Source organism: Oncorhynchus clarkii, unplaced genomic scaffold (genome assembly GCF_045791955.1).
Source record: "Oncorhynchus clarkii lewisi isolate Uvic-CL-2024 unplaced genomic scaffold, UVic_Ocla_1.0 unplaced_contig_10421_pilon_pilon, whole genome shotgun sequence".
In the NCBI taxonomy this organism is placed as follows: Eukaryota; Metazoa; Chordata; class Actinopteri; order Salmoniformes; family Salmonidae; genus Oncorhynchus; species Oncorhynchus clarkii.
The window spans coordinates 246,889-266,111 of record NW_027257980.1 but is presented as its reverse complement, the minus strand read 5'-3'; the positions used below and the strand labels follow the sequence as shown (position 1 = coordinate 266,111).

Sequence of the window (19,223 nt, the reverse complement as noted above, 5' to 3'; positions counted from 1 at the left end):
CCCGAGGTTTTCCATCCTTGTCGACACCCCCGGACACAGTGAGGCCGAGTGTGGTTCCCTCTTTCTTCATTAACTCTACAACACTGGAGCCCTTAAACTCATCTGAGAGAGGAGAGGAGGAAGAGGGGAGGAAGGGGGACAGGCGATGAGAGAGGTGCGGAGACCGAACAGGCCCCAACATGATGCAGAACACGAGATCCTTCCTCCTGTCCTCTCCTCCTCCTCCTTTGAAAAGGACTGTCAACACGCTGTCCTCAACTCCTTATCAGGAAGGAAGCAGCGGCAAGATGAACGGTTGAATGGTTTCTCTCTCTCTCCCTGTGTCTCTCTCTCTATCTATCTCTCCCAGTGTCTCTCACCCTGTCTCTCTCTCTCCCAGTGTCTCTCACCCTGTCTCTCTCACCCTGTCTCTCTCTCCCAGTGTCTCTCTCACCCAGTCTCTCTCTCTCTCTCTCTCTCTCTCTCTCTCTCTCTCTCTCGAAGTCATGTGACAGTCTCTTCAGTATTTCCCTCCCTCCCTCTCTCTTCTTCCCTCTCCACTTCCCCCCGACATGTCCTAATGCAAATCCTCTCTTCACCATCATACACAACAATACGGCTTCTCTCAGTCTCTGCATTATCTACAGCTGCCTTGCAGCCTCTCTTCTTGTGAAATCTCTCTCTCCTCTCCGCCTCTCCTCCTCTCTTCTCTCTCCTCATCCCTCTCTCTCCTCCTCCTCTCTCTTTCTCCTCTCCTCTCCTCTCTTCTCCTCGCCTCTCGTCTCCCTCTCTCTCCTCCTCTCTCTCTCTCTCTCTCTCTCTCTCATCCTCTCCCTCTCTCTCCTCCTCCTCCTCTCTCTCTCCTCCTCCTCCTCTCTCTCTCCTCCTCCTCCCTCTCTCCTCCTCCTCCTCTCTCTCTCCTCCTCATCCTCTCTCTCTCCTCCTCCTCCTCCTCTCCCCCTCTCTCTCTCTCTCTCTCCTCTCCCCTCTCTCTCTCCAACTCCTCCTCTCTCCCTCTCCTCTCCCTCCCCCTCTCTCTCCTTTCCCTCTCTCCTCCCCCTCTACTCTCCTCCCCCTCTACTCTCCTCCTCTCCCGCTACTCTCCTCCTCTCCCTCTCCTCTACTCCTCCTCTCTCTCTCTCTCTCCTCTCCCCTCCTCTCAGCCTCTCTTCACTGAGGAACAGTGTGAAATATCTCTCCTCTCCTCTCCTTTCAGTCAGTCCATAAATAGTGATGGTAGGTAGGACAGAGAGTTAGTTGCTGGTTTCCTCCATGTCCTCAGGCTCCAGATAAAACAGACAGACACATCACATCTCACTTCAGCAGCAACATAAAAAGGATATGTCCTAAATGGTACACTATTCCCTATATAGTGCACTACTTTAGACCAGGACCCTATTCCCTATATAGTGCACTACTTTAGACCAGGGCCCTATTCCCTATATAGTGCACTACTTTAGACCAGGACCCTATTCCCTATATAGTGCACTACTTTAGACCAGAACCCTATTCCCTATATAGTGCACTACTTTAGACCAGGACCCTATTCCCTATATAGTGCACTACTTTAGACCAGGACCCTATTCCCTATATAGTGCACTACTTTAGACCAGAGCTCTATTCCCTATATAGTGCACTACTTTAGACCAGAGCCCTATTCCCTATATAGTGCACTACTTTAGACCAGAACCCTATTCCCTATATAGTGCACTACTTTAGACCAGGACCCTATTCCCTATATAGTGCACTACTTTAGACCAGAGCCCTATTCCCTATATAGTGCACTACTTTAGACCAGAGCCCTATTCCCTATATAGTGCACTACTTTAGACCAGAGCCCTATTCCCTATATAGTGCACTACTTTAGACCAGGACCCATAGGGGACACTGTCTGTCTGTCTGTCTGTCTGTCTCAGTCCAACTGGAGACTATCAGAGGACAGGGTTGTGGATTTCTCTGTATCTGTCTGGAGACTATCAGAGGACAGGGTTGTGAATGTCTCTGTGTCTGTCCAACTGGAGACTATCAGAGGACAGGGTTGTGGATGTCTCTGTGTCTGTCTGGAGACTATCAGAGGACAGGGCTGTGGATGTCTCTGTGTCTGTCTGGAGACTATCAGAGGACAGGGCTGTGGATGGAGGGAGGGAGGGAGGGAGGGACATTCTAATGACCCAGGTGGAGCAACCTGTCACCCCCATCACACAACCAGCTGACCCTGAGGGAGGGAGGGAGGGAGCAACCTGTCACCCCCATCACACAACCAGCTGACCCTGAGGGAGGGAGGGAGGGAGGGAGGGAGGGAGGGAGGGAGGGAGGGAGGGAGGGAGGGACATTCTAATGACCCAGGTGGAGCAACCTGTCACCCCCATCACACAACCTGCTGACCCTGAGGGAGGGAGGGAGGGAGGGAGGGAGGGAGGGAGGGAGGGAGGGAGGGAGGGAGGGAGGGAGGGAGGGAGGGAGGGATGGGAGGGATGGGAGCAGAGGGCGAGGGGTAGGGGAATGGGAGATATAGGGATAGATGAGAGGAGAGGTGGAAGGGGAGAGATAGGGTGGCGAGGAGAGAAGAGGAGGAAGGAGGAGAAGAGAGGAGAGAGGGATGGATGAGAGGGGGAGGGGAAGGGATAGGGAGGAGAGCGGGGGTGGGGATGGTTGAGGGGAATGAGGAATGAGGAGAGGACTGGGTTGGGGATGGTTGAGGGGAATGAGGAGAGGACAGTCATATCTAACCACTACAATCTGAGACAGTCTGGATGGTCTTCATCAACATAACCAGTCATATCTAACCACTACAATCTGAGACAGTCTGTCTGAAGGTCCTTCATCAACATAACCAGTCATATCTAACCACTACAATCTGAGACAGTCTGTCTGGAGGGTCTTCATCAACACTACAATCTGAGACAGTCAGTCTGGAGGGTCTTCATCAACATAACCAGTCATATCTAACCACTACAATCTGAGACAGTCTGTCTGGAGGGTCTTCATCAACCTAACCAGTCATATCTAACCACTACAATCTGAGACAGTCTGTCTGGAGGGTCTTCATCAACACTACAATCTGAGACAGTCTGTCTGGAGGGTCTTCATCAACATAACCAGTCATATCTAACCACTACAATCTGAGACAGTCTGTCTGGAGGGTCTTCATCAACATAACCAGTCATATCTAACCACTACAATCTGAGACAGTCTGTCTGGAGGGTCTTCATCAACATAACCAGTCATATCTAACCACTACAATCTGAGACAGTCTGGATGGTCTTCATCAACATAACCAGTCATATCTAACCACTACAATCTGAGACAGTCTGTCTGGAGGGTCTTCATCAACATAACCAGTCATATCTAACCACTACAATCTGAGACAGTCTGTCTGGAGGGTCTTCATCAACACTACAATCTGAGACAGTCAGTCTGGAGGGTCTTCATCAACATAACCAGTCATATCTAACCACTACAATCTGAGACAGTCTGTCTGGAGGGTCTTCATCAACATAACCAGTCAACTATGGTTCTGTGAACACTGGAGGGTGAATGAATTGTGCATCACACTGTGAAGAGGCACACTGTCTCTCTGTTCCAAAAGCCCACAGACCAGGCTGTGATCTGGTGGGTTATATTCCTGTCTGTGATGCTCAGAATGTGGATAAGCCTCTTAGAATGGAGATGAGTGGTGAGAGATACGATCAAGAGAGAGAAACAAGCCTCTGTCTCTCTCTCCCTCCTCCTCCTCTCCTCCTCCTCTCTCCTCTCTCCTCTTCATCTCTCCTCATCCACTCTCTTCCTCTCTCCTCCTCTCCTCTCCTCTCTCCTTGTCCTCCCTCCTCCTCCTCCTCCTCTCCTTGTCCTCTCTCCTCCTCCTCCTCTCCTCCACTCTCCTCCTCTAATCACCTCCTCCTCCAATCTCAATCTCAATCTCCTCCTCTCCTACACTCTCCTCCTCTAATCACCTCCTCCTCCTCCTCCAATCACCTCCTCCTCCTCCTCTAATTACCTCCTCCTCCTCCTCTAATCACCTCCTCTTCCTCCTCCACTCTCCTCCTCTAATCACCTCCTCCTCCTCCTCCTCTAATCACCTCCTCCTCCTCCTCTAATCACCTCCTCCTCTCCTCCTCTAATCACCTCCTCCTCTGATCCTCTAATCACCTCCTCCTCTCCTCCTCTAATCTCCTCCTCCTCCTCCTCCTCCTCCTCTAATCACCTCCTCCTCCTCTAATCTCCTCCTCCTCCTCCTCTAATCACCTCCTCCTCCTCCTCCTCTAATCACCTCCTCCTCCTCCTCCTCCTCTCCTCTGCCCTTTCCTATGTCCTATCCTCCCTTCCTCTCCCGCGCGTCTCTCACCCCCCCCCCCCCCCCCACCCCCATAGGTCACATCCTCTCCTCTGTGCCCGTTCCTGTCCAGTGTGGTAGTAGGGTTAGAGGACAGTGAGACAAGGGGACTGCGTCAGACAACATGTCCTTCTCCTGCTCAGTCATTTCCCTAGTGAGCAGGCCTGACAGATGGCCCTGAGAACCGCACGCAGCAGGGACACTGTCCAGGACACTTTAAAACCGCGTGATGTAGTGACACCAAGGAACAGAGGACATGAACCCTGTCCTCCTCTGTCCTCCTTTAACTCTCCGTCTACTGTTTAGTTGAGTGATAAACTGGTGTTTGGAGGATACAGCACATTGGCTTGTCGAGGGCCGGCACTCTGTGCCAATATATTATCCTCCAAAACACCGTCTTCCAGGGCATTGTCACTTTTATACAACTGGTTACCTACATGTTCAAATAATCATGGACATTTTTTCATTAATAAAACATTATTTTATTCATGCTACTTCATCCTTCCAGGAGATATAGTCCAGACACACATCTAGGGTTGTTACTAAACTACAAACCCCTGGACACTACAACATGGTTACTACACTACAACATGGTTAAACCCCTAGACACTACAACATGGTTACTACACTACCACATGGTTACTACACTACAACATGGTTACTACACTACCACATGGTTACTACACTACCACATGGTTACTACACTACCACATGGTTACTACACAACAACATGGTTACTACACTACCACATGGTTACTACACTACACCATGGTTACTACACTACCACATGGTTACTACACTACAACATGGTTACTACACTACAACATGGTTACTACACTACAACATGGTTACTACACTACACCATGGTTACTACACTACCACATGGTTACTACACTACAACATGGTTACTACACTACCACATGGTTACTACACTACCACATGGTTACTACACTACCACATGGTTACTACACTACAACATGGTTACTACACTACAGCATGGTTACTACACTACAACATGGTTACTACACTACAACATGGTTACTATACTACAACATGGTTACTACACTACACCATGGTTACTACACTACTACATGGTTACTACACTACAACATGGTTACTACACTACAACATGGTTACTACACTACAACATGGTTACTACACTACCACATGGTTACTACACTACCACATGGTTACTACACTACAAACCACTGGACACTACAACATGGTTACTACACTACCACATGGTTACTACACTACACCATGGTTAATACACTACCACATGGTTACTACACTACAACATGGTTACTACACTACAACATTGTTACTACACTACCACATGGTTACTACACTACAACATGGTAACTACACTACCACATGGTTACTACACTACAACATGGTTACTACACTACAACATGGTTACTACACTACAACATGGTTACTACACTACAACATGGTTACTACACTACACCATGGTTACTACACTACACCATGGTTACTACACTACCACATGGTTACTACACTACAACATGGTTACTACACTACCACATGGTTACTACACTACCACATGGTTACTACACTACCACATGGTTACTACACTACAACATGGTTACTACACTACAACATGGTTACTACACTACAACATGGTTACTACACAACCACATGGTTACTACACTACAAACCCCTAGACACTACAACATGGTTACTACACTACGACATGGTTACTACACTACCACATGGTTACTACACTACAAACCCCTGGACACTACAACATGGTTACTACACTACAACATGGTTACTACACTACAACATGGTTACTACACAAACACATGGTTACTACACTACAAACCCCTAGACACTACAACATGGTTACTACACTACCACATGGTTACTACACTACTACATGGTTACTACACTACAACATGGTTACTACACTACAAACCCCTGGACACTACAACATGGTTACTACACTACAGCATGGTTACTACACTACAGCATGGTTACTACACTACAGCATGGTTACTACACTACAAACCACTGGCCTCAGATCTATCAAAAGTAATGCACTATATAGGGGGCATTTATAGGGGACATATATAGGGGACATATATATGGCACATATATAGGGGACATATATAGGGCACATATATAGGGCACATATATAGGGGACATATATAGGGGGCATATATAGGGGACATATATAAGGGACATATATAGGGCACATATATAGGGCACATATATAGGGCACATATATAGGGCACATATATAGGGGACATATATAGGCGACATATATAAGGGACATATATAGAGGACATATGTAGGGCACATATATAGGGGACATATATAGGCGACATATATAGGGCACATATATATGGCACATATATAAGGGACATATATAGAGGACATATATAGGGCACATATATAGGGGACATATATAGGGGACATATATAGGGGACATATATAGGGGACATATATAGGGCACATATATAAGGGACATATATATAGGACATATATATGGGACATATATAGGGCACATATATAGGGGACATATATAGGGGACATATATAGGGCACATATATAGGGGACATATATAGGGGACATATATAGGGGACATATATAGGGGACATATATAGGGCACATATATAGGGGACATATATAGGACACATATATAGGGGACATATATAGGGGACATATATAGGGCACATATATAGGGCACATATATAGGGGACATATATAGGGGACATATATAGGGGACATATATAGGGCACATATATAGGGCACATATAAGGGACATATATATAGGACATATATATGGGACATATATAGGGGACATATATAGGGGACATATATAGGGCACATATATAGGGGACATATATAGGACACATATATAGGGGACATATATAGGGGACATATATAGGGCACATATATAGGGCACATATATAGGGGACATATATAGGGGACATATATAGGGGTCATATATAGGGGACATATATAGGGGGCAGCGTGCCATTTGAGATGTAGTTCAGGTACAAGCTAGGTGCTGCCAGACAGCCTGTCCTGTCAGTGTCTATCGCCCACTAAGCATATCATTGAAAAAGACCAAGCCATTCTACCCTTTAATTAAATGTTAACTTAGTCATTTGCATATTGATGAGAATGCCAAAGGGGGCTTCAGGATGGAGAAAAGGAGTTTGGTGTTGGGGTAGTCGTGGGGGGCGGGGTATCCGTGCACAGCTGAAGTCATTTCCGTGCTAGCGGGTTTGCGGCTAATCGGAAGCGCTAGCTAGGTGGCTGGCTGAGTTGTGATGGGGAGGGGAAGGAGTGTGTGTGTGTGTGTGTGTGTGTGTGTGTGTGTGTGTGTGTGTGCGTGTGCGAGGGGGACAAAGAGGAAGGAAGAGAGGGGACCCGGGGCCTCGGTTCCCCTTTCTGAAGATTCGCTGCTGTGCCTGGTAATCTGCACTGAACCAAATCAGCCCAGTTTACAACATGCTAGAGTTGATATAAGGTGACCACTGAGCATCAATCAGCCGTAGAGAAAGGCCACTGCCCCTGAAACGGTGATCTCGGACACAAATGATATAGGAGGGACCTTTTCCAACTAATCTCAGCTTCTATGGCTGCCTGAACTTAGAGCCAGCATACCGTATGCCCTGCAGGGTGTTCCTGTCATTGGTGCTCGTCTCTAAGAGATGAGGAGATATTTCTACAGGTTAACATGTGTACCAGAGAGGACGAATGGTTTCTGGGTCTAACAGAGATGTTTTGCTCTCTCTGTTCTCTCTCCTCTGTTCTCTCTTCTCTGTTCTCTGTTCTCTCTTCTCTGTTCTCTCGTCTCTCTTCTCTCTCCTCTCTTCTCTCTTCTCTCTCCTCTCTTCTCTGTTCTCTCTCCTCTCTTCTCTGTTCTCTCTCCTCTCTTCTCTGTTCTCTCTCCTCTCTTCTCTGTTCTCTCTCCTCTCTTCTCTGTTCTCTCTCCTCTGTTATCTCTCTCTCCTCTGTTCTCTCTCTCTCCTCTGTTCTCTCTCTCTCCTCTGTTCTCTCTCTCTCCTCTGTTCTCTCTCTCTCCTCTGTTCTCTCTCTCTCCTCTGTTCGTTCTCACTTCTCTGTTCTCTCTCCTCTGTTCTCTCTCCTCTGTTCTCTCTCCTCTGTTCTCTCTCCTCTGTTCTCTCTCCTCTGTTCTCTCTCCTCTGTTCTCTCTCCTCTGTTCTCACTTCTCTGTTCTCTCTCCTCTGTTCTCTCTCTCTCCTCTGTTCTCTCTCTCTCCTCTGTTCTCTCTTTCTCCTCTGTTCTCTCTCTCTCCTCTGTTCTCTCTCTCTCCTCTGTTCTCTCTCTCTCCTCTGTTCTCTCTCTCTCCTCTGTTCTCTCTCTCTCCTCTGTTCTCTCTCTCTCTCCTCTGTTCTCACTTCTCTGTACTCTCTCCTCTGTTCTCTCTCCTCTGTTCTCTCTCCTCTGTTCTCTCTCCTCTGTCCTCTCTCCTCTGTCCTCTCTCCTCTGTCCTCTCTCTTCTGTCCTCTCTCCTCTGTTTTCTCTCTTTTCAGGATCTGACTGTGTTTACCTCCCATCTCCTGCCTCTCCAACTTCTCCACCTCTCCCACACCTCCCACAGCACCAGAGGGACAGACAGACAGACAGGCAGACTGTCTCACCTCTCTCCCGCCTCTCCCACAGCACCAGAGGGACAGAGAGACAGACTGACTGTCTCACACCTCTCCCACCTCTCCCACAGCACCCGAGCGACAGACAGGTAGGTAGTCACACATTTTTCTCTCTTTCTTGAGTTCTTTCTTTCCCTATCACCCTTGACCTCTCACGATCTCTCTCTCTCTCTCTCTCCCGTCATCTCACTGTGTGTGGGCGAGGAGAGGATGAAGTCATCTGTGCAAACAACTATATTTGAATCAACAAGTGCTTCAGAAATTCAAGACAAGATTTGCAGAATGCATTAAGTCTGTTAGGAGAAAGAGAGAGAAAGAGTGAAAGAGTGTTTCAGAGTTGGTTCATGCATTTACTGTCTGTTTAAAAACCACGTAGTCGTTGACACCTTCTATCTGTCGTCTCGTAAAATGGCTCCCGGATGCTCATAACCTCTCTGAGTTATCATTTCCTATAACTCTGGTTTCATCAAAACAAATAAAACAGGAACTAGCTCTAAAACACAAACCCCATGACTCTAACCTGGGGCGGCAGGGTAGCCTAGTGGTTAGAGCGTTGGACTAAACAGGAACTAGCTATAAAACACAAACCCCATAACTCTAACCTGGGGCGGCAGGGTAGCCTAGTGGTTAGAGCGTTGGACTAAACAGGAACTAGCTCTAAAACACAAACCCCATAACTCTAACCTGGGGCGGCAGGGTAGCCTAGTGGTTAGAGCGTTGGACTAAACAGGAACTAGCTCTAAAACACAAACCCCATAACTCTAACCTGGGGCGGCAGGGTAGCCTAGTGGTTAGAGCGTTGGACTAAACAGGAACTAGCTATAAAACACAAACACCATGATTCTAACCTGGGGCGGCAGGGTAGCCTAGTGGTTAGAGCGTTGGACTAAACAGGAACTAGCTATAAAACACAAACCCCATAACTCTAACCTGGGGCGGCAGGGTAGCCTAGTGGTTAGAGCGTTGGACTAAACAGGAACTAGCTATAAAACACAAACCCCATAACTCTAACCTGGGGCGGCAGGGTAGCCTAGTGGTTAGAGCGTTGGACTAAACAGGAACTAGCTATAAAACACAAACCCCATGACTCTAACCTGGGGCGGCAGGGTAGCCTAGTGGTTAGAGCGTTGGACTAAACAGGAACTAGCTCTAAAACACAAACCCCATGACTCTAACCTGGGGCGGCAGGGTAGCCTAGTGGTTAGAGCGTTGGACTAAACAGGAACTAGCTATAAAACACAAACCCCATAACTCTAACCTGGGGCGGCAGGGTAGCCTAGTGGTTAGAGCGTTGGACTAAACAGGAACTAGCTATAAAACACAAACCCCATAACTCTAACCTGGGGTGGCAGGGTAGCCTAGTGGTTAGAGCGTTGGACTAAACAGGAACTAGCTATAAAACACAAACCCCATGACTCTAACCTGGGGCGGCAGGGTAGCCTAGTGGTTAGAGCGTTGGACTAAACAGGAACTAGCTATAAAACACAAACCCCATGACTCTAACCTGGGGCGGCAGGGTAGCCTAGTGGTTAGAGCGTTGGACTAAACAGGAACTAGCTATAAAACACAAACCCCATAACTCTAACCTGGGGCGGCAGGGTAGCCTAGTGGTTAGAGCGTTGGACTAAACAGGAACTAGCTATAAAACACAAACCCCATAACTCTAACCTGGGGCGGCAGGGTAGCCTAGTGGTTAGAGCGTTGGACTAAACAGGAACTAGCTATAAAACACAAACACCATGACTCTAACCTGGGGCGGCAGGGTAGACTAGTGGTTAGAGCGTTGGACTAAACAGGAACTAGCTATAAAACACAAACCCCATAACTCTAACCTGGGGCGGCAGGGTAGCCTAGTGGTTAGAGCGTTGGACTAAACAGGAACTAGCTCTAAAACACAAACCCCATGACTCTAACCTGGGGCGGCAGGGTAGCCTAGTGGTTAGAGCGTTGGACTAAACAGGAACTAGCTCTAAAACACAAACCCCATAACTCTAACCTGGGGCGGCAGGGTAGCCTAGTGGTTAGAGCGTTGGACTAAACAGGAACTAGCTATAAAACACAAACACCATGATTCTAACCTGGGGCGGCAGGGTAGCCTAGTGGTTAGAGCGTTGGACTAAACAGGAACTAGCTATAAAACACAAACCCCATAACTCTAACCTGATAAGTACATCACATCTATATAACAGGTCAAATGGAATCAATAAGTACCAAAGAGGAAACAGTCCCCTGAACCAACGGAGGAGTGTATTGAAACAGTCCCTTGAACCAACGGAGGGGGGTATTGAAACAGTCCCCTGAACCAACGGAGGAGGGTATTGAAACAGTCCCCTGAACCAACGGAGGGGGGTATTGAAACAGTCCCCTGAACCAACGGAGGAGGGTATTGAAACAGTCCCCTGAACCAACGGAGGAGGGTATTGAAACAGTCCCCTGAACCAACGGAGGGGGGTATTGAAACAGTCCCCTGAACCAACGGAGGAGGGTATTGAAACAGTCCCCTGAACCAACGGAGGAGGGTATTGAAACAGTCCCCTGAACCAACGGAGGGTATTGAAACAGTCCCCTGAACCAACGGAGGGTATTGAAACAGTCCCCTGAACCAACGGAGGGTATTGAAACAGTCCCCTGAACCAACGGAGGGTATTGAAACAGTCCCCTGAACCAACGGAGTGTATTGAAACAGTCCCCTGAACCAACGGAGGGTATTGAAACAGTCCCCTGAACCAACGGAGGAGGGTATTGAAACAGTCCCCTGAACCAACGGAGGAGGGTATTGAAACAGTCCCCTGAACCAACGGAGGAGGGTATTGAAACAGTCCCCTGAACCAACAGAGGGTATTGATACAGTCCCCTGAACCAACGGAGGGTATTGATACAGTCCCCTGAACCAACGGAGGGTATTGAAACAGTCCCCTGAACCAACGGAGGGTATTGAAACAGTCCCCTGAACCAACGGAGGAGGGTATTGAAACAGTCCCCTGAACCAACAGAGGGTATTGATACAGTCCCCTGAACCAACGGAGGGTATTGATACAGTCCCCTGAACCAACAGAGGGTATTGAAACAGTCCCCTGAACCAACGGAGGGTATTGAAACAGTCCCCTGAACCAACAGAGGGTATTGATACAGTCCCCTGAACCAACCAACCGAAGTGAAATGGCTAGCTAGTTAGCACGCGCTAATAGCATTTCAAACGTCACTTTGAGCCTTCTAGTAGTTGTTCCACATGGGTAATGCTGCTTCGATGGTGGCTGTTGTCGTTATGTTGCTGGTTCGAGCCCAGGGAGGAGCGAGGAGAGGGACGGAAGCTATACTGTTACACTGGCAATACTAAAGTGCCTATAAGAACACCCAATAGTCAAAGGTTAATGAAATACAAATGGTAGGGAGAGAAATAGTCCTATAATTCCTATAATAACTACAACCTAAAACTTCTTACCTCGGAATATTGAAGACTCATGTTAAAAGGAACCACCAGCTTTCATATGTTCTCATGTTCTGAGCAAGGAACTGAAACGTTAGCTTTCTTACATGGCACATATTGCACTTTTACTTTCTTCTCCATCACTTTGTTTTTGCATTATTTAAACCAAATTGGACATGTTTCATTATTTACTTGAGGCTAAATAGATTTTATTGATTTATTATATTAAGTTAAAATAAGTGTTCATTCAGTATTGTTGTAATTGTCATTATTACAAATACATAAATAAAAAATCGGCATCGGCTTTTTTGGTCCTCCAATAATCTGTATCTGTCACGCCCTGACCATAGTTTACTTTGTATTTTCTATGTTTTGATTGGTCAGGGTGTGATCTGAGTGGGCATTCTATGTTACATGTCTAGTTTGTCCAGTTCTATGTTCGGCCTGATATGGTTCTCAATCAGAGGCAGGTGTTCGTCATTGTCTCTGATTGGGAACCATATTTAGGTAGCCTGGGTTTCACTGTGTGTTGGTGGGTGATTGTTCCTGTCTATGTGTTTTTTCACCAGATAGGCTGTTTAGGGTTTCGTTACGTTGTGTTTTGTAGTATTGTATTGGAGATTCGTGTTTCGTATTATTAATAAACATGGATCGTAAACCACACGCTGCATTTTGGTCCGACTCTCCTTCCTATGAAGACGAAACTCGTTACAGTATCGGCGTTGAGAAATCATAATCGGTCGACCTCTAGTGGATAATATAGTAATACTGTTGATACAGCCTCTCTCTCTCTCTCTCTCTCTCTCTCTCTCTCTCTATTCAAATTCCTACTTTCACTAACCTCCAACCCAAAACCTAACCCTAACCATAATTGCAACCCTAAATCTAACCCGTACCCTAAAATCATATTTTCTATAACCCCTAACCCTAAGCATTGCAGGTATCCCAACCTTAACCCGTAACTCCTAACCCTAATTCTAACCTAAAACTTAACCCTAAACTTAACCCCTAAGCTTTAAATAGCCTTTGTCTAATGAGGGATAATTTTGATTATCCTTGTGGATAGAAGACCCCCCACCCCCCCACACTCCCCCTTCTTTAACATCACAGATTACAGAGCACGACCAGCCTGACCTCTTGTTGCTAGAGCGATCAGACTGACCTCTTGTTGCTATAGCGACCATACTGACCTCAGAGCTGATTACTTCAGGAGATGGTTATGATGCCCTTAGTGCCTCCAGACGAAAGATTACAGACAGAGACTGGTTAAAAAAAAAACATAATCACTATCTCCCCCTTTAACAAAAAACATAATCGCTATCTCCCTCTTTTTCAAACAGATCCAAACATCGCTATTCATCCCCCAGTCTGTCCCTGACTAAACTCTCTCTCTGAAGCCAATGAGGCCAGTGTGTATAATAGCAGCGTGGCTCTGAATCGGCAGTGAAGGATATCACTTTTATCTCGCTCTAGAGCTGAGCCTGGCGTTGTTGTTGTTGTTGTTGTTGTTGACAGAACAGCTTGTTAATAACTCTCAGACGAGGCCAGGAGACGCAACACATGCCCAGTAATCTGTTGCTCAGAGAGTTGGCTCCCAGCGATACAACACATTCTGATAGAGCTCACTGAGTCCATGAGATACAACACATTCTGATAGAGCTCACTGAGTCCATGAGATACAACACATTCTGATAGAGCTCACTGAGTCCACGAGATACAACACATTCTGATAGAGCTCACTGAGTCCATGAGATACAACACATTCTAATAGAGCTCACTGAGTCCACGAGATACAACACATTCTGATAGAGCTCACTGAGTCCATGAGATACAACACATTCTGATAGAGCTCACTGAGTCCACGAGATACAACACATTCTAATCGAGCTCACTGAGTCCACGAGATACAACACATTCTGATAGAGCTCACTGAGTCCACGAGATACAACACATTCTGATAGAGCTCACTGAGTCCACGAGATACAACACATTCTAATAGAGCTCACTGAGTCCACGAGATACAACACATTCTAATAGAGCTCACTGAGTCCACGAGATAACAACACATTCTAATAGAGCTCACTGAGTCCACGAGATAACAACACATTCTAATAGAGCTCACTGAGTCCACGAGATACAACACATTATAATAGAGCTCACTGAGTCCACGAGATACAACACATTCTAATAGAGCTCACTGAGTCCACGAGATAACAACACATTCTGATAGAGCTCACTGAGTCCACGAGATAACAACACATTCTAATAGAGCTCACTGAGTCCACGAGATACAACACATTCTGATAGAGCTCACTGAGTCCACGAGATAACAACACATTCTGATAGAGCTCACTGAGTCTGTGTAAAAGTGTTCAATATATTCAGATCAAGACATTTAGAGCATGTTTGTAAAGGTTGTCTATTGTTGAAGCACAGACCGTTTCTTTCAGAGGCAAAGAGAGACATTTACGGGTGTGAAGGGGCAGAGGGTCGGGTGAGGTAAGGACAGGTACAGGCAGGTAAGAGATCACAACATATTGAAGTGTGCATTGAACTGCTTAGTGTGCCCTAGGAAAGGACTGGTGAGGGGAGGGGTTAATCTAGCTCATTGGGAGGTGTGGGTTAGGTAGTAGGTGGGAGGTATTAGGTGACTAGTGTCCAATCAGGTAAGGGGTGATGGGTCGATCACGTTTGGGGACAATCAGGTTAGGGTTCATAGGTGAGATAATAAAAGTCCAGGCTCAGTGAGGGGTCAGAGGTCAGGGTCACAGGTTATGTATCCTTACCTGGGATACTCTGCCTCCTGATGGCCAGCGCTCCATCCGGTGACCTGGAGGGGTTGGAGTGCTTTGTGTAAGGCCCCTCATCTGGAGAACAACAAGGAAGGGAAAGACACTGTCAGCAACTGAGTTGGGATGGCTACTGTAGCACTCACAACCACACAGTCAACAACCCCCTCACCAGGACCAAGGAGTCAGATAGCACTCACAACCACACAGTCAACAACCCCCTCACCAGGACCAAGGAGTCAGATAGCACTACTCACAGTCAACAACCCCCTCACCAGGACCAAGGAGTCAGATAGCACTCACAACCACACAGTCAACAACCCCCTCACCAGGACCAAGGGGTCAGATAGCACTACTCACAGTCAACAACCCTCTCACCAGGACCAAGGAGGCAGATAGCACTCACAACCACACAGTCAACAACCCTCTCACCAGGACCAAGGAGTCAGATAGCACTCACAACCACACAGTCAACAACCCTCTCACCAGGACCAAGGAGTCAGATAGCACTACTCACAGTCAACAACCCTCTCACCAGGACCAAGGAGGCAGATAGCACTCACAACCACACAGTCAACAACCCTCTCACCAGGACCAAGGAGTCAGATAGCACTACTCACAGTCAACAACCCCCTCACCAGGACCAAGGAGTCAGATAGCACTACTCACAGTCAACAACCCCCTCACCAAGACCAAGGAGACAAATAGCACTCACAACCACCACAACATCCCTTGATAGGACTCAAACAAGACATTGAGAGGATAACGACAAGGAAGTGAATCCAAGCGTCCAACACAACAGACACACATCCAACACCACATCAGTCCTGCGACAGCACTCACAAACACAGAGTACATGATGAAGAGTACACCGCTCCGGCCTTGAGCTCCAGTAGAGAAGCCGATATCGTCATAGTTCTCATAATTCTCTGAGATAACGTTAAATACGAAGACTAAATTACTGTTATTTGAAAAGTAAATGACTGAAATTAGTATAAATATATATACTGTATATATACACCGGACAATTTATTAACCCATCTAGTACCGGGTCGGACCCTCCTTGGCTTCCAGAACAGCCTGAATTCTTTGGGGCATGGATTCTACAAGTCGGGAAACGTTCTAAGCGGACGTGCAGTTGCTGTAGATACCACCTCCACCATCCTGTCCCGTTGACACCAGGCAGGATGGGACCCTGGACTCGTGCTGCTTACGCCAAACCCTGACTCTACCATCAGCAGGACTTAACAGGAACCGCGATTCGTCGGTCCAGGAGATGTTTTTATATGCCTTGATAGTCCAGTGTTGGTGATGGCCCGACCACTGGAGCAGCTTCTTCTTGTTTTTAGCTGATAGGAACCCAGGGTGGTCGTCTGCTGCAATAGCCAATCCGTGACAAGGACCGACACGTTGTGAGTTCTGAGCCGTTATTTTCCACCCATCTAGTACAGAGTCAAACCCCCCTTTGCCTCCAGAACAGCCTGAATTCTTTAGGGCACTGAAACATTGCTCAAATTGGTGTTTTTCCACTCTTCAATTGTCCAGTGTTGGTGATGGCCTGCCCAATGGAGCAGCTTCTTCAGGTTTTTAGCTGATAGGAACCCAGGGTGGTCGTCTGCTGCAATAGCCAATCCGTGACAAGGACCGACACGTTGTGAGTTCTGAGCCGTTATTTTCCACCCATCTAGTACAGAGTCAAACCCCCCTTTGCCTCCAGAACAGCCTGAATTCTTCAGGGCACTGAAACATTGCTCAAATTGGTGTTTTTCCACTCTTCAATTGTCCAGTGTTGGTGATGGCCTGCCCAATGGAGCAGCTTCTTCAGGTTTTTAGCTGATAGGAACCCAGGGTGATCGTCTGCTGCAATAGCCAATCCGTGACAAGGACCGACGAGAGATGTCCTTCTGCGCACCACTGTTGTACTACTTCGTTGTTTTGTGGTCCGCCTGTTAGCTTGCACGGTTCTTGTAATTCTTCTTGGACATCTCATCAACGAGCTGTTCCCACCCACAGGACTGCCGCTGACTGGATGTTTTTGTTTGTCGCACCGTTCTCTGTAAACCCTAGACAATGTTGTGCGTGAAAAGCCCAGGAGGCCGTTTCTGAGATACTGGAACAGGTGCGTCTGACACTGATGATCATACAAAACTCAAGGTCGCTCAGGTCACTCATTTTTGCTCATTATAACGTAAAACAGTAACTGAATGCCTCGATGCCTGTCTACCTGCTGTATATATAGCAAGCCACAGCCACTTGACTCACTGTCTGAAGGAGCATCAATTTTCATGAACTGGGTGGTGTACTTAATAAACTGTCTGTTGCGTGTGTAAATTATATATATATGAAAAGGTTTTATATATATATATATATATATATATACTGTGCATTCGGGAAAGTATTCAGACCACTTTAATTTTTCCAAATGTTGTTACGTTACAGCCTGTGATATTTCATTTTTTAAAACTTTTTCAGGTTGAATGGGGAGCGTTGCTGCACAGCTATTTTCAGGTCTCTAGAGATGTCCGATCGGGATCAAGTCTGGGTTCTGGCTGGGCCACTCAAGGACATTCAGAGACTTGTCCCCAAGCCACTCCTGTGTTAGTGTAATTGTGCTGTTGGAAGGTGAACCTTCACCCCTGTCTGAGGTCCTGACCTCTCTGGAGCAGGTTTTCATCAAGGATCTCTCTGTACTTTTCTCGGTTCATCTTCCCCTCAATCCTGACTAGTCTCCCAGTCCCTGCGGCTGAAAAACATCCCCACAGCATTATGCTGCCACCACTATGCTTCACCGTAGGGATGGTGCCAGGTTTCCTCCAGACGTGACCCTTGGCATTCAGACGAAAGAGTTCAATCTTGGTTTTATCAGACCAGAGAATCTTGTTTCTCATGGTCTGAGAGTCCTTTAGGTGCCTTTTCCAAGCAGGCTGTCATGTGCATTTTACTGAGGAGTGGCTTCTATCTGGCCACTACCATAAATCCTTGATTGGTGGAGTGCTGTACAGATGGTTGTACTTCTGGGAGGTTCTCCCATCTCCACAGAGGAACTCTGTCAGAGTGACCATTGGGGTTCTTGGTCACCTCCCTGACCAAGGCCCTTCTCCCCCGATTGCTCAGATTGGCTGGGCGGCCAGCTCTAGGAAGTGTCTTGGTGGTTCCACACTTTTTCCATTTAAGAATGATGGAGGCCACTGTGTTCTCGGGGAACTTCAATACTGCAGAAATGTTTTGGTACCTTTCCACAGATCTGTGCCTCGACACAATCCTGCCTCGGAGCTCTACAGACAACTCCTTCGACCTCATGGCTTGGTTTTTGCTCTGAAATGCACTGTCATCTGTAGGACCTTTATATAGACAGGTGTGTGCCTTTCCAGATCATGTCCAATCAATTGAATTTACCACAGGTGGACTCCAATCAAGTTGTAGAAACAACTCAAGGATGATCAACGGAAACATGATGGAAAGGGTCTGAACACGCATGTACATCTTTTTTTGTATATAAATTAGCAAACATAAAAAAAAAAAAAAATGTCTAGGTTGATGAGGAATTTAGTTGATTTATTCCATTTTAAAATAAGGCTGTAACGTAACAACGTGGTGAACAAGGGCAGGAGTCTGAATACTTTCTGAATGCTCTGTAGACTGAATATGCTTCACCGTCTTCACTGTCAGCAGGTAGACGTTTCTCCTTGGCGGCTCGGTGTCGGAGCGGCTCCTGGACGACCCAACCTGTCAACGCCGGCATAACAACTTGGACATGTTGAAATGTTCAGGTGAAAGACAACGCTCAATCAAACCACTGGCATCCCTTCATCTCAGTGTGTCAGTCAGCACACAGAGGAACCCCCTTCCCTCTCCTAGTACAGAGACAACAGACAGTTATCGGCTCCACTGCTGAAATAACCATCTGACGGCAGCATGAACAGAACCAGGAGTCTCAGGAACACAACACCAGTAGTCTCTGACAGGACCAGGAACACAACACCAGTAGTCTCTGACAGGACCAGGAACACAACACCAGTAGTCTCTGACAGGACCAGGAACACAAC

The 19,223-nt window shown here is 46.9% G+C and overlaps 1 long non-coding RNA gene across 1 annotated transcript in view; it reads right to left on the bottom strand.

The window, feature by feature from the left end:
* Positions 1-18: 18 nt before the first annotated feature.
* The window catches only part of LOC139394388 (uncharacterized), a 201,269-nt gene continuing 182,064 nt past the window's right edge, over positions 19-19,223 (bottom strand). Inside the window, exons 2-3 of the long non-coding RNA XR_011629821.1 lie at positions 15,175-15,255; positions 19-102 (exon numbers count right to left, since the gene is read on the bottom strand). This is a non-coding gene — a long non-coding RNA (uncharacterized lncRNA). The remainder of the gene's footprint in view (positions 103-15,174; positions 15,256-19,223) is intronic.